The sequence below is a fragment of the Varroa jacobsoni genome, unplaced genomic scaffold, assembly GCF_002532875.2.
Source record: "Varroa jacobsoni isolate VJ856 unplaced genomic scaffold, vjacob_1.0 scaffold_1020, whole genome shotgun sequence".
NCBI lineage: Eukaryota > Metazoa > Arthropoda > Arachnida > Mesostigmata > Varroidae > Varroa > Varroa jacobsoni.
The window spans coordinates 65,351-78,888 of NW_019213922.1; the positions used below are offsets into that span (position 1 = coordinate 65,351).

Sequence of the window (13,538 nt, forward strand, 5' to 3'; positions counted from 1 at the left end):
TCGGTCCCCCAGGACACATTCTACCCTTCAAAAACGATACACTGAGTAATAGTAAGCAAGATACAGAAGCGAAACGGCGACCCATTCTGTGTATCCAACTGCACGTCGCGCAAGGTTCCGTCAGCCGTACCGGGTGTGGCTATGATGCTCAGCTATGTTAAACATCAAACGAATGAGTAACTCTGTATAATGGTACACGAAAATCCTAGACCTAACCATAGCAAGATACGAAGTCGCTTCGAAAAAGTAGAAGATACAAAAACGTATAGCGATGTAGTCACTCAACGCCGGAAAGCGGAAGGATTACGAAGAACCCCGTAGGGCCGAGAAACGGACGAGGCATTGGCTAGAGAACTGTTCGGCATTTGAATCAAAAGTACAACAGTAAGAGCAGCATATGGAGAGCGGCAATAGAAAAAAGGCAAACACCCAGAAAAGATTTTCTGTTTGGAAGAAGACGGCGGGCAGTTAGAGGAGGTGTGCTGGAAACGGAAAATATCCGGCTAGCTGTGGGGTGTCTTCTGGTTGACTAGCAACATCCCACAATGGGCTAGGTCCAGCAAAAACAGATAGTCACGGTCTCTACACCTACATTCTTCCTCGTGTTGCGGATTTCGTTTTCCGCATTCCGTTTCGCTCCGTGAACGCTCGTGGCGACTAGGCGGGGATCATCGCCACTGAACAGTGAAAAAAACGGTGCAAAAAACGCGACGCGAGTAGCAGCTATGCTCGGTAGCCGCACGCGTAACTTTTGTAGTTCCTATATATATATTATTGTATCAGAAACATCTGCGTATTTGTCTATTTGTAGATACCTACCATGACGAACTGTTGTCACAACACCAAACTTTGCTGGGTAGAAGAAAATAGAACTAAACGAAAATGGTTTACTGGCTTAGTTGTCGATCCAAACTCTGATCTAAAAATGTTAATAACAAAATCGTTTTTTTCAATGCACACCTTGCCTCAACACGCCACGTGAGGATGCTAAAATAAATACGTTAAACAATACATAAAATCTCCATAATTAATTTTATCAAATTATGTTGCCAACTGCGCCGCTTCTTACTAATACGGTAGGTGAAGAGAATTTTTTAGTATGAAAAAATTAACAAAAAATGTAGGATAGGCGTTGAAAGAATAATCTATTTTTGTTCAGATGGTAGTGCTAACTATCCCAGCTAGACAAGATTTTTACCGTGTCACATAGAAAAATGGAATTAAAATTTTTTCAAAGTACTACTAATAGATGGAAGTCAAGAAGCTACGAGTTTTATACAGCGACTAAATTGTTACATCCTAAAACCCAGGAAATTTATATATATATATATGTCAACAAGTTCGAGGAGATATGTTGCACAAAACTGTAGATAAATATTACTCTACTAAAAACAAGGTTGAAATAAAAGCATTTTGAGGACATCATTAACAGGGTTTTTATCGGAGTACAAAATTTTGATGATGAGGCCTTAAGATTTTTAGGCAAAAAACATACTGCGTTAGTAGCAAAAAAAGGCTTCATTAAACGAATGAATCATGTGAATGACACGACGACGTTTGAAGTCAGTTGTGGCATGGTTTTTACCTCAGATCTTTTAAATTAAGAGCTTGTAGCCAGGTTTCATATTCAGGAAGGATCAAGGCTAGTAAATTTATACAATTCGATTTCAGTAAAGCTGGATCACTTATTTCGTTAGTGCTTCTTGTGCAGTTAGTGCAGTCGTTAGTGCAGTTCAAAATGCGATTTGGATACTCTGCAGTTTCTAGTACCGGTAATTCTAACTTACTGCTATTTTAACTGAAAACTTTCATTGCTGCTTTTTTGCCATTATCGCATGAAATAAGAAGAGAACTCAAGTGGAGGCCCATATCAATCAATCATCTATAGATTCTGAAGGAATTGTCGATAGTCACAGCTTTGCCTTTTCAAGAGGTACCGCTGGAATTGTATTTTACTACTGCCTGCAATTATATAGTCTAGTCAGGTGCTAGAACCCCCGTCCTGTTTTACTAAAATAATGTTCCATTTGGAATTGATTTGTTCAAGGCATGTCCATTCAGTCGTCAATTGTTTCGCGGGGATGAATAACACCAGGCCAAAGATTTATATATCTTTAGCCTTATTAGTCGTTAATAACGTCCTTACTAGGCGATCGTTTGTCCTTGAATAAGCCAAGGTCTTGAAGCGAAGCACGCCCATAATGGACTTGACGGAACGGGGAAGACGAGAGATTGTACCAGTATGCGGAGTTCTGTTTCTAGAAAAACCAACGAAGTTGCAGGGCACTCACCTATCATAAAATAATCGGTACTATGATAAAGTACATATCGGATTCTATTTTCCTGATTGTTTGTTATTTTAATATTGTCCATTCGTTAGCCGGAATCGAAATTAGTAAATATTCATTTGTGGGGATGGTTATGCAACTCGATATAGGACTGTCTTTGTTTTATACCGAGAATGCAAGCACAACAGCCTGTCGGGAGAACACCGCGCGTAGCATCGCTATGAAACATCTGCCCCTGATTTATATTCTATAAATTTCACATCTCCTCTATAAACTATGTCGACCCAAGGAAGTTTGTCTGCTTTGCTTAATAACTGTTGCTGTTCGTGTAAAGAAACGCAGGAGAGACCGAATCTTTAATAAAGTCGACGGATATAAACATGTCCACAGATTCAGAGGAGGAACAGAACATGAACGATCCTAATCAAATGAGACAGACTACAAACAAAGCAATAGATAGAAAAATTGTCGCCAGTTCGATACTGTTCGTTACCGAAAACGTTTGCCCTCTGGTCCTATGTCTTTTCGCTATAAATTGTTTACAGAGTGACTCTTAAATTTTTGGACAGTCACGCGATTTAAATTTTGCCTAATTCTGTACATTACAAAATTATTACAGAAGAATCTGGCTGGCTGGCTTTGAAATGTTTGAGCTGATCTTGTTAGATGTTTTTCTTTTTATTTTTACACACTGGTCTTCATTTTTAAACAGTTATATACCTACCATATGCACTCCTATATATCTATAGCTTGTCAGAGTACAGCACATGGCATGATCACGGACTTGGATAGGGAGAGTAGGCCAACGTTCAATGTTCAATTTGCCTAATCAAGGAAGTAATTAGGGCATAATGATAAGCTCCGGCGTTGTCACCTTTCGCATTTTCAGTATCTGAGTTAAAATTCTATAACACATTACGTGTGAAATATCGATTCTAGCCTTCTAACTCCGAGCTTTGATTGTGCCAGAAGCTTCCTCGACTGTAGCAATGTGCCCGTGTCCTTCGAGTCCTGACATCTGATCGTATCCCTGCTGGTTTTCAACGCTCTAATCTGCGTTTTTGTTCTGTCTGTAATGTCCAACTTTCGATGAGCAGCGCTGTGGCCTTCTAGGAACAAAAACTTGACCACGTAACGTAGATGTTCGAGAAAAATGTTCCTTTTTTTTTGCACAAATTTCTCCAGGAGAACTCAACCAGTTTTACTCACAAGCTGCTAGAAAACTGGCATACTTAGCATCCATATTTTATTAGTTTAGCGGCACATAGCTCAAAAGTTAAATTTCAAGGTCTGCTGGTTTGAAGTAGCCATATATATATATATATATATAAATATAATATATATATATATATATATATATAAAAGAACGTAAGTTCGTTTGAAGACCTTTTTCTGTAAATAACTAATACCAGTTGTAAGCAATAGGCGGGAGAAGCCTTCAAGATAGCCATACGTAAGTATATATACATATTTAAATATACCAAAATCTGTATAAGCGTATTCATACCTCCAACACATATTTAGTAAATTTCCATTTTCCAAATTGGAGCGTGATTTACTCAAATATGCATATATATATATGCCTCTTTTAGAAAGCTAATTCGAACTCGTATGCTCGGAGTGGATTACTTCAGATCTTTGATGAATTAGTTAGAAATTAACGGGTAAACTATGTTAGATATCGTTTTAAAACAGTGATCTTTTATATTTTTCAAGTTATTCTATCAGTTTCCTATCCAATTGCGTTTGACTAGTGTATGTATTATTTCCGTTACTCGTTATATATTGGAAATTGCTTTCCCTCGTGCCAAAACCAATGCTACCGGTGCCTTTTTTATATCCTAAAATAATGTCACGAAACAGAATATGCGCTATGTTGATTGATGACCACAATTCCGTCACAAGTGATTTTTTGCATCCCTCTATTAAACGAACTTTGCGAAGACCGAACCAAAGGGGAAATCGAATGCATTAAAGATTCCCGTCCAGGTTCTCCTAAGTTTTTATCGGGCAATCATAAATAACATATAATTTGGCGTTGTCGTGGTAAAAGACGTCGTGGTTCTTCTGCTGTTTACTATTTGGATCTTCTTCAATGGCTCGCTTCTCTTCTGTTAGTTATTGACAGTAAAAATCTGGATCAGTTGCTTTGCCTGGTGGCATCTACTCATAATGCGCAATTCCTTTCAATCAAACACCTTTAGCATCAATCTGCCACAGTGAATTGCTTTTTTTAATTTGCGCATAATAATCGTAGCTGGTCCATCAATTATTATTTGTAATCAATCGATTTGAAAATGCTCCGATTTCGATACCCAAATATCGAGCCTTTTTTTTGTATTCAGTGTTCTTCAAGCGGCCTAAGATCGTTCCTCGCCGATAACATAGGTGTCCCCGTATAGATCTTACCTAACACCACGAAATTTTTCTGCAATTGGTCGCCTATTACGAGGAGCATCTTCAACGTCAAAATTTCCAGAACGAAAAGGCCGTTTCGTCCGATAATGCATCTTGATTACAAACAACTTTAATTTTCTTATGGGCCTGGGTAACGTTTGTGCCTCTTAGCAAAATTGAAACATATAGCGATTTGTTTTCAGAAACTGCACCCATGTTCAAGATGCAAACAGTATTCAGCGCATCTACTACTACCAAATCCCAGCTTCTGTTGCAACCAACGCTGACCTGACGCGACGTAAAACATAAGGCTTAAATGCTATCCGGCGAGAAAAAGGGTCATTAGTATTCCGGCAAACTAGTATCATTTCGAGCTGTTTTGAAGGGCTTACGTTAAATTACGAAATCCGAGGACGCATCGAACGATTTTATCGAATATCTGCTTAGCCGCTTCTCGGCATGGGCTTTTTAAAGCTTTACATTTACTGTAGATACGCTGACAGGTACTTTTCCCAGTGGTAGTAATAAGCTGCAATATTGGAAAGCACCATATTTGCATGATTGCACTAGAAATTGCCCATGCACTTATTATACAGTGTATTTAGAGCACGTGTGTTCATAAATTAATGCTCTAAATAGAAATACTCTGGTTACCTGCCCCATTGAGAGACCTATTCGTGTGAACAGCACAGAACTTATATGAAGTTATATGATCTACTATACAGTTCGTATAATCGGATCAAGTTGCTCCGAGCTTTTTACAAACATGCGCAAGGGGACGCCACCATCGCTTGCTTCCTTTCCAACTTTCCTGACTCTGCTATGATCCTGTCAGGGCTGCCGCCGGGGCGGGTGCGGAGGAGGCTGAAGGGGTCCAAAACGGGAAGTCGCAATGAACCCGTATTGTTCAAAGGCACTGCCCTTTTCTCCAGTTCCCCTATCATCACCATGCACTACTTCGTTCTTTCACACATACTGCGCATGGATGCGTTCACTGTCTGCGAAGCAGCATTAGAGCAGACGGCAGAAGTACCTGGACGGAAACAACGGCGAGACAACGGTACGACCAACCTATGAGTTAATTCGAATAATAATTTTGTACCTTCATGCAAAAGAAAACGAAAGGGAGACGCCTATTGTATTCCTCTTGGCGCTTTCTGCTAAAGCCTATACCACTGGCGCTGGTGTGGCGTGTTATTTCACTGGCCGGCGCCTTTTGGAAACTGGTCCTACGCATAGCTGACGTGCGTATTCGTGTTGCTGCTGTGCCAGCTGCGACGGCGGCTGCTTCTCTTGACGATGTTAGTGTCTCCGTTGCTGCTACCGTCATTGCCGCTGCAACAGTCGTGTTTTATTAAGCACCAATGAATCTTTTCATAAAATTACTTCATAAAACCTGGCCGCATTGAGCTGCATGCGAACGATTGCGAAAGGTAGGACGCATCTGCCTCGCTGAATAGCTACCTTCATCAAACGGCTGTTCAGCGGACGAGGATTCGCAGGTGTGGCGTGCGCCCCGGGCCGTGATCCAGCAGCTATACAAAGCGACAATGTGATAGCGAAAAAAAGAAACAAAAAAAGTGGTGTGAAAATGACGTCACTGAGTAATTGTTTTTTTGGTTACCAGATTTTTTTCTCTGTGTCGGGATCGATCTCACTGTCTGTGCCGCGTAAAGACGTTGGCTGTTGAGCCTACGATGGCGTGCAGGCTTCATCGGCAGAGACTTTAACATACTTCGATGAGAGCAAGCTGGCCGTTATAGAAAAGCTTATATTATACCTATAGGTACGCCGGCCTCTTATTCTATATCTATCTTAGTTTTGGCTCTAGCCTAACCTACCACTTCAATTCAACGGGCTAGACTAATCTCGTCTCCGCCGGCCGAGAAATAGAAAAGATACAACGACTAAGGGCAGTAGTTACTATTAGCTTGGGTAGACACAGGGCAGCATTCATAAAATCGGGAGTTCTACTGTTTATCTGAGCCGCAACAACAGTTTTCGTTTGCAGTTTTCTACTGTGGCAGTGGTCCCGCTTTTTGAGGTTACCATACGAATTCAAAGCAAATATCTCCAGCATTTGCTACGGATTAGACTGAGAACGACGGCTACAGAACCAGCACTGTCGAAGTTCTCCAGCATAACAGCCTAGTGGAGAGGCTACCTAGCCTGTTATATGCGTGAATCTGCTAGGCTTTCAGGAACGAAGTAAAGGCATGCGCGTCGAACGCAAAATGACAGCCTATGACAGCGATGGACATCAGGGAGTTGTAGAGCTCGCTGCAGCCCTGATTGTGGCCAGCGAACAGAGGACACGGAGTAAAGTCGTCGATAAGAAGGTGGTTTAGCAGTGGGATCCGACGGGCAACGGAGATTGGGATGGGAGACCGTGGTGGGACGACGAGGGGCGAGAATCGCGCGGAATGAGTGTGCAAACTTCGAAGACCATCGTAACAGAACTTCCGGCGTCGCTTCCGTTTCGACTCTTAAATTTAATTTCCGCCCAAGCTGGTAAGTAGTAGTGCGACCGAAAAAGCATTGCCAACCTTGGAAAGCCAAACACCTGAGCAGACCAAAGTCAGCCGAAGGGCTGACATGGCACTTTCACCAAGAGAAGAACGATGATTTCGAAGCGCGTTGTTATAGCGATTGCGACGATAACAGCGGAGGGGAAGGACACAGACCCCCAAGACATGCCCCTTCGACTCGGCGAGTGCAACTACTGCTCGAAATTACCTTGCTTGTCTAGGACCTGGCCACTTCGAGTGCGCGTTTCTGTGTGTATGACATGATCTCTGTTGCCATTCATCATGATCTACGCGAAGCGAACGCCAAAGCAGCTCTTTTCGGCAAGATGGTAAATATTCAGATCAATGTTTACAAATTCAGGTAGTGCTATTAGTCGAAGACTTACTACTTCCACACCGTTGTTGTTCATAAATTAGGTGTATGTGGGTTTGTCATTGCATGTATATTTGATTCAGCACAGTCTATCAATACGCTACAAGCGGTTAATGAAGATAATAGTTCTGATAAACTACGGCATTGCTGTTAGAAAACGATCACACAATCGTGGGCTCGTGGTCCGCATCCTCGAATACACACTAAAATCCTGTGTGACTCACAATATAAAGAGTATTGCATGGACATGCGTTTGAGGCTTCAGGAAAAATCCCGAACGTTTTAGTGCGTGGATGTTGATGAGCACGACGCGCGGGTGACCTTGTTTCCCCCACCGTTATATTTCTTTGCGATAGCCGTGCGCACTGACTCACTCACATACGGAGCAGTAGCCCAACCAGTTGCTCATTTAGCGGTCTCCGCATTTCTCTTCGAAAAGTCTTGCAGCCCCAGCATCCAACGTCCTGATGCCATTCTTTGAGTTTGTTTGCTAGACAGACGCATTTGTAGTGGGGGCAAGCAACAACTTGCAAGTGACCAGTCAGAGCATGGTAATAATCATAATAACGTTGGGGCGAGCCTGACTGGTCCACCATAGTAGCTACCGGGACCGAAAGGACTATAATATCGGTCTGCAACAAACACAGCTGCACCATTGGCCGTCATACATATCATAAGGGCGTTGCGTCCTGCTTTCGTATGCATTCTATCCGTATATTAATTAAGTGTGCTAATTGGTTTCTGTAGTATGTTAGCTGGCTTAAATTTTCGCTAGCGAGCTACCCTTGTCGGTCTGCGATGCCCCGTCCACGCAGGTCGCAAACAAAGAGCTGACTTATACTCGTTTTATGCAACGGATTTCGGGATTAATAGGCATAAAGGATTCAGCATGTACAGGAGTAGAAGTGATTAGAGCGGTAATAGAAAACCCGGTCATTGTTGTAACATGCGATTTTCCTCCACTTCTAGTTAATGGCGGGTAGTGCGTTTGAATATCGTGTATTTAAATTTAGCAGGGATTTACATATTTTAAACTGGTGGGTTTCACTGCGGTGTGCGTATGTATATTTGTGAAGCTCTAGCAGTGTCATTAGCTTGCTATGGATAACGTCTCCTCAGCACGCTTCTCGCACATGTAAACGAATCAATACAAAGATAGTCCATCCTCAAAGTGGAGCCCGTGATCGTTCAAATGGGTCACAGCTGACTCAAAAAAAAAATCAGCTGATCAAACCGTTGCTTGAATCTCAAGGGAAATATACGGAAAGTCGCATACGACCTAAGTAGGCAACGCGGTGAAATAGTCTGGCTCGTGTCATTAAACCGTGTACAAACTGTAGTGCAGTCTAACTAGCAGCTGCGACTAAAAAACATCATTTATACAAAACGGTTAGCTTGCTTGGGTTTCCGAAAACAAAGTTGCCATTTGCTTTATACAAAATATTAATTTCTTGAGGCTTGAGCTCCAAAGCTCATGGAAGCTTCAAATAGATAATACTCATTTGGACAACCAGAGTTACCGCTATGTTTGGACCCATGGCGAGGCCACATTTCAGAAATGTTAAACTATAGAGGAAATAAATAAATATAAATAAATAAAAAAATATATAAATAAATATAAATAGAGGAAACAAGCAGAACGGCAAATTTTGTTGCCGATTCAAGCCACGCGTTTACCACTGAAAAGGGAAATTCGGATTTGTGTTCATATAATTCCTCTAGCTATGCAGAACGCCCTAGTTAGATCGCAAAGAAATAGGTTATCTACTTCATTGGTTTATCAGCATAGGTAAGGGTGATGTTTTAAAAAAACACTAGTAAGATCTAAACGGATAGATTGATCGGAACAAACTACGCAAAAATTATCTTGCACATAAAGCTATAGTAGTAGAAGATGTGTCGCTAAGAAAGGTCCGTTTTAGGCCAAACTAGGGCAACTAGAAGGGTCAAGGCGAAGAAGATCTGCGAGCTGGGACATAATGAAGACTTTGTGTAAGTATATTGCTTCCATATATTGTGAAGCAAGTAGGCTAAACTTCGTATAACCTGCTACACTTCATAACAACGTTTGACTCTTGATGCACTGCTAAACCAACCATTCTTTTTACTCACTGAAGGTGTAACAATTCAAGTAGAACCGATTAAGCCGAGCTGTTTTAAAGCCCTTTTGAGGCCATTGAAAAATATATTCGTCATTTATCTCTAGTGTTTTGGCCGCAAAACGATTTCGACGGCTTTGGCTGACAAAAAGCTACTAATTTCTGAATTAAATTTGGCCAACGGCCTAAATTACACTACAAACATAGCTAACTAATATATTCGAGCAGCCTTATCTACACGATAAGTGGTGTCTTTGTTTTCGCCATAGTTATTTGACTGTTCCTCTCACCGGTGTCGTATCCGAGGAAAGTCATAGTCTAACAGGCCTAAAAAGATCATTCATTTAACTAATCAGTCTCATGGGTTATGCCTTATAGCAGGTTTGTCTGCATCTTTGCTAATGAAGCCTGGTCAAAAAATTAGCATAGGAACTCGGACAGAAATGTAATCGTACGGCGACCTTTGCCTCGTGCTATAGATGCGCAGTGCTAGGTACAATGTAACGACTCGCCTTATGTCAATGTTTGTGACGATTCCGTCACGTGTGTTTGCATATGCGAGTTTGGCCTGAGTGAAAAATAGGGTGGCCTTAAGCAGCTCTAATACAAATGTCTTATTAATGCTCCTCGTCTATTTGCCTTCATCTCTCTTCGACTCACTAGAAGACTCTTCAACGATCATTATAAGTAACCCCCAAATTGCCCAGTATCTATTTATGTATTATAACTTGATAATGGATACTGTGCTGAGCTATCAAAACAGCGATGAATAATTTCGTCTTCTTTAATTTTCTAAAACTTTGCAGCCCTCGCTTACTATTTGAGTATCATACTTTGTACATCTGTGCTTCAGTGCTCATCAGTGTTCTGCTATTAATGTCTTCAGACAGCGGGTTTCCGGTTTGACGTAATCAGACGTATGATGACTTTTTCTACTTCTTCCAATGCCGAAGTTAGATAGAGGAAAATATCTTAACTATTGCATCACTGGCTATTATTACCAAATAGAAAAAGGTCAATTAACTGGCAGCTGGTAGTTTTATTAACGGCAGGGCAGCGACCCATCGTAGGCCGTAATATTGCCGAGGCTGATAAACGGCCATAACCACTCAGGTGCAGTCTTCCCTTAAGAAAATGCTACATTTCATTTCAAAACCAAGCATCTTTATACATGGCTGTTTATCGATACGTTCTCACAAAAGAATAAACCCTATTTGAAGGTGTTACGTACGAATTCCGTCAACTGTCCTTCACTAGTCCTCTGATCACCCGTCTGCAGGAAAACAAACAGCCTGAAGTGCTATTTATATTTAATGAATAATGATCTAAATTGGTTGCTTATAAAATTAGTTATACGTGATCGCCAGCTTAATGTTTGCTCTACAGCGGCCAAGCGAAGGGCGGTTTACAAAATTGTCACGGTATTAGGCCATGACGTTTCGCCTAATTTCTTTTTGTTATGTCAGAACTTCTCGCAAGTTTGGGCCTTCTTTGAATACTATGATAGTTGACACGGCGGACTATCAGGAATCAGCGGGAGTAAACTACTGAAAATGAAAGAACTGCCAAATATCGACAACTATTACAAATCTTGCTTGATTCAGTCTTTGATATTAAAACGACAGTAATGAACATCCTTTAATTTTTTTCTTTCAGCTTTAATTAAATGCTGCACCAACTCTCAACAAAGGAAACTGTGGCGTCCTAAATGTCCCATGCTGCCCGCACCGGTAGGACCTAGAGGGCTATCTATCTAGCAGCATCAATCAAGGGCGGAAAAATTTTAGAAACTTAATTGAGCTTGGCCTAATCGGCAATAGAACAGACCAAGTGAATGCGCTGAGTGTACGCTCTTAGGAATTTTTGTATGGCTAAGAACGAGTCAAAGTTACCGAAGGCACTGGTTTTCTGAAGTTTAAGGATAAAATGCAATCAAGTTATTGGAACACCGGCCATGTTCATAGTCGGGCCAGATCGTATATTATAGGGACATGTTTAAGAAAAACCGATAAAAGCATAGCTAGGAATGTAAGTACTGTTGGCGTCGACAGTCGAAAATTCTGTTTTATGAATAATATTTAAAAAGATTTTCACTCTGGAATCCCAGGAAGCTCGATCTTTGATTTTGTTCTATCATTAAAGGATATATGCGAATCATCATTGTACTGGACGATATTATAATGACGATTCAAGTCTAGTTAACGACATGTTACGACCAACGATATTACTATATTGAATGAGATAAGAGAGACAAGACCCCAGGACAGAGCCAAAACGTTTCACTTCATCCCCTTCGATGACTGCTAGAAGTAATAAGAGCTTCATCATATACTAAGGCATATGGGTGATAGAATCGTCTTACCACTTAGACGACCGTGTGTTTATGATCAAAAAGATGATGTAGGTTAAACTTTTTTTTTTTTTTACTATTTCACACATTTTCAAATATGAACACAAACGAATACCCACATAAACTTTGGCTTTGTCATAAATTTATTATAATGCCTTAAAGTGTATAAATGCCATAACTTTGTGATCCGTCTAGTAATAAAAGATGTAATAATAACCGGGAGTACTTCTAAAATCAGAACGCAAAGCTTACTTTCCTCCATATACGAGAATCGCTTCGAAAGTCCCGAGACCCGAGTCGATTGTCAGGATACATTTTTCCCTAACAAAAATTGCAGTAATTTCAGGAACCGTCCGAAACGTTAGCGCCATTGTTTCAGTCTGCAGATCTCTGTGCATTCGTTCAGCTATTTAGCCACTGCTGCTAAAAGGCAACTCTATCGAAGGTGAATAAAAAGTAAACGGACGCAAAAGTAAAAGGAAATTCTCGACGTACGCATTGAAGCTACCTTTTCGAATCTATATATTCATATATAAGGTAGTGATTGCCGTTGAAGTGTGAGGGGCCAACGCACGGTATCCACATTTTCTACGCTAATAGTGTACTGCCTGTTTGCATATGATATAAGATGGGGTAGAAGGGAAAAGTGAAGGACCTTACTGTATTTTCCTAGCTGTCCTGTCTAGACAAATAGATCGAAGTAAGCTCATGCAAAGAAAGGCCATAAAAAGCTACAGAGCTACGATGCGGACATAGTATTTTAAAGAAACCGGACAGAACTGGTCCACATCGTTCCTGCACTGACTACAAAACCGCCGGCATACGAGGCATAGAGTCGGAACAACGCTGAAGAAGTCTGAGGGAATCACGATACTATAGAGAACCTATACAATATATTATTCAACTTCCCGTTTTGAAAAAAAGGTCATGTTTACTTGGAGAATGAATAGTTTTTGTAGTTATCGCAATGTTACGTAAGTATATATATGGAACAGAATGGAGTATAGGCCAACATGAACTGAGTTGCCAATGTAGAATGCTCAACGTAGGCCCCAATGATTTTCTTTTCTTGCAGCTCCTTTTCCCTGCGGTGTGAGAATCCTGGTTGTCACGCAAAGCGGCTGGCCAATCCTTGGAATATCTATCGGCGGACTGAAAGCCGACCGTATCTCAAATGAGGTAATGAAGGATTCGTCTAACTGTGTGTGGGTTCTTTTCTCGTTATAACGGACTTCACTTCGACGTACTAGAATTCTTGGCCCTGTTTAGCGCCCTAAAGACGCATATGAGTGCGGCTTGGCCGTGTACGTCGCCAGCTTAACCTGCTCCTCAATGTTAGGTTTCTGAATTTGCATCGCGCCAAAATTCCATCATGAGGGGAACTTTGGGAAAAGTTAAGCTAAAGATGTTGCTCTACTATAAATCTATTTCAGGTCCATGTACAGTAAGTCTGCAAAAAAAAGGTCCGGTATTTAGAATAGATCAACATTGTGTTTTCTGTAT

At 41.0% G+C, this 13,538-nt stretch overlaps 1 long non-coding RNA gene across 1 annotated transcript; it reads left to right on the plus strand.

Annotated features, from left to right (window-relative positions):
• Positions 1-6,721: 6,721 nt before the first annotated feature.
• LOC147752754 (uncharacterized) lies at positions 6,722-11,786 on the plus strand. The gene is made up of 2 exons (XR_015313235.1): positions 6,722-7,542; positions 11,342-11,786. It is a non-coding gene; the product is annotated as an uncharacterized LOC147752754 (long non-coding RNA).
• The last annotated feature ends 1,752 nt before the right edge of the window (positions 11,787-13,538 follow it).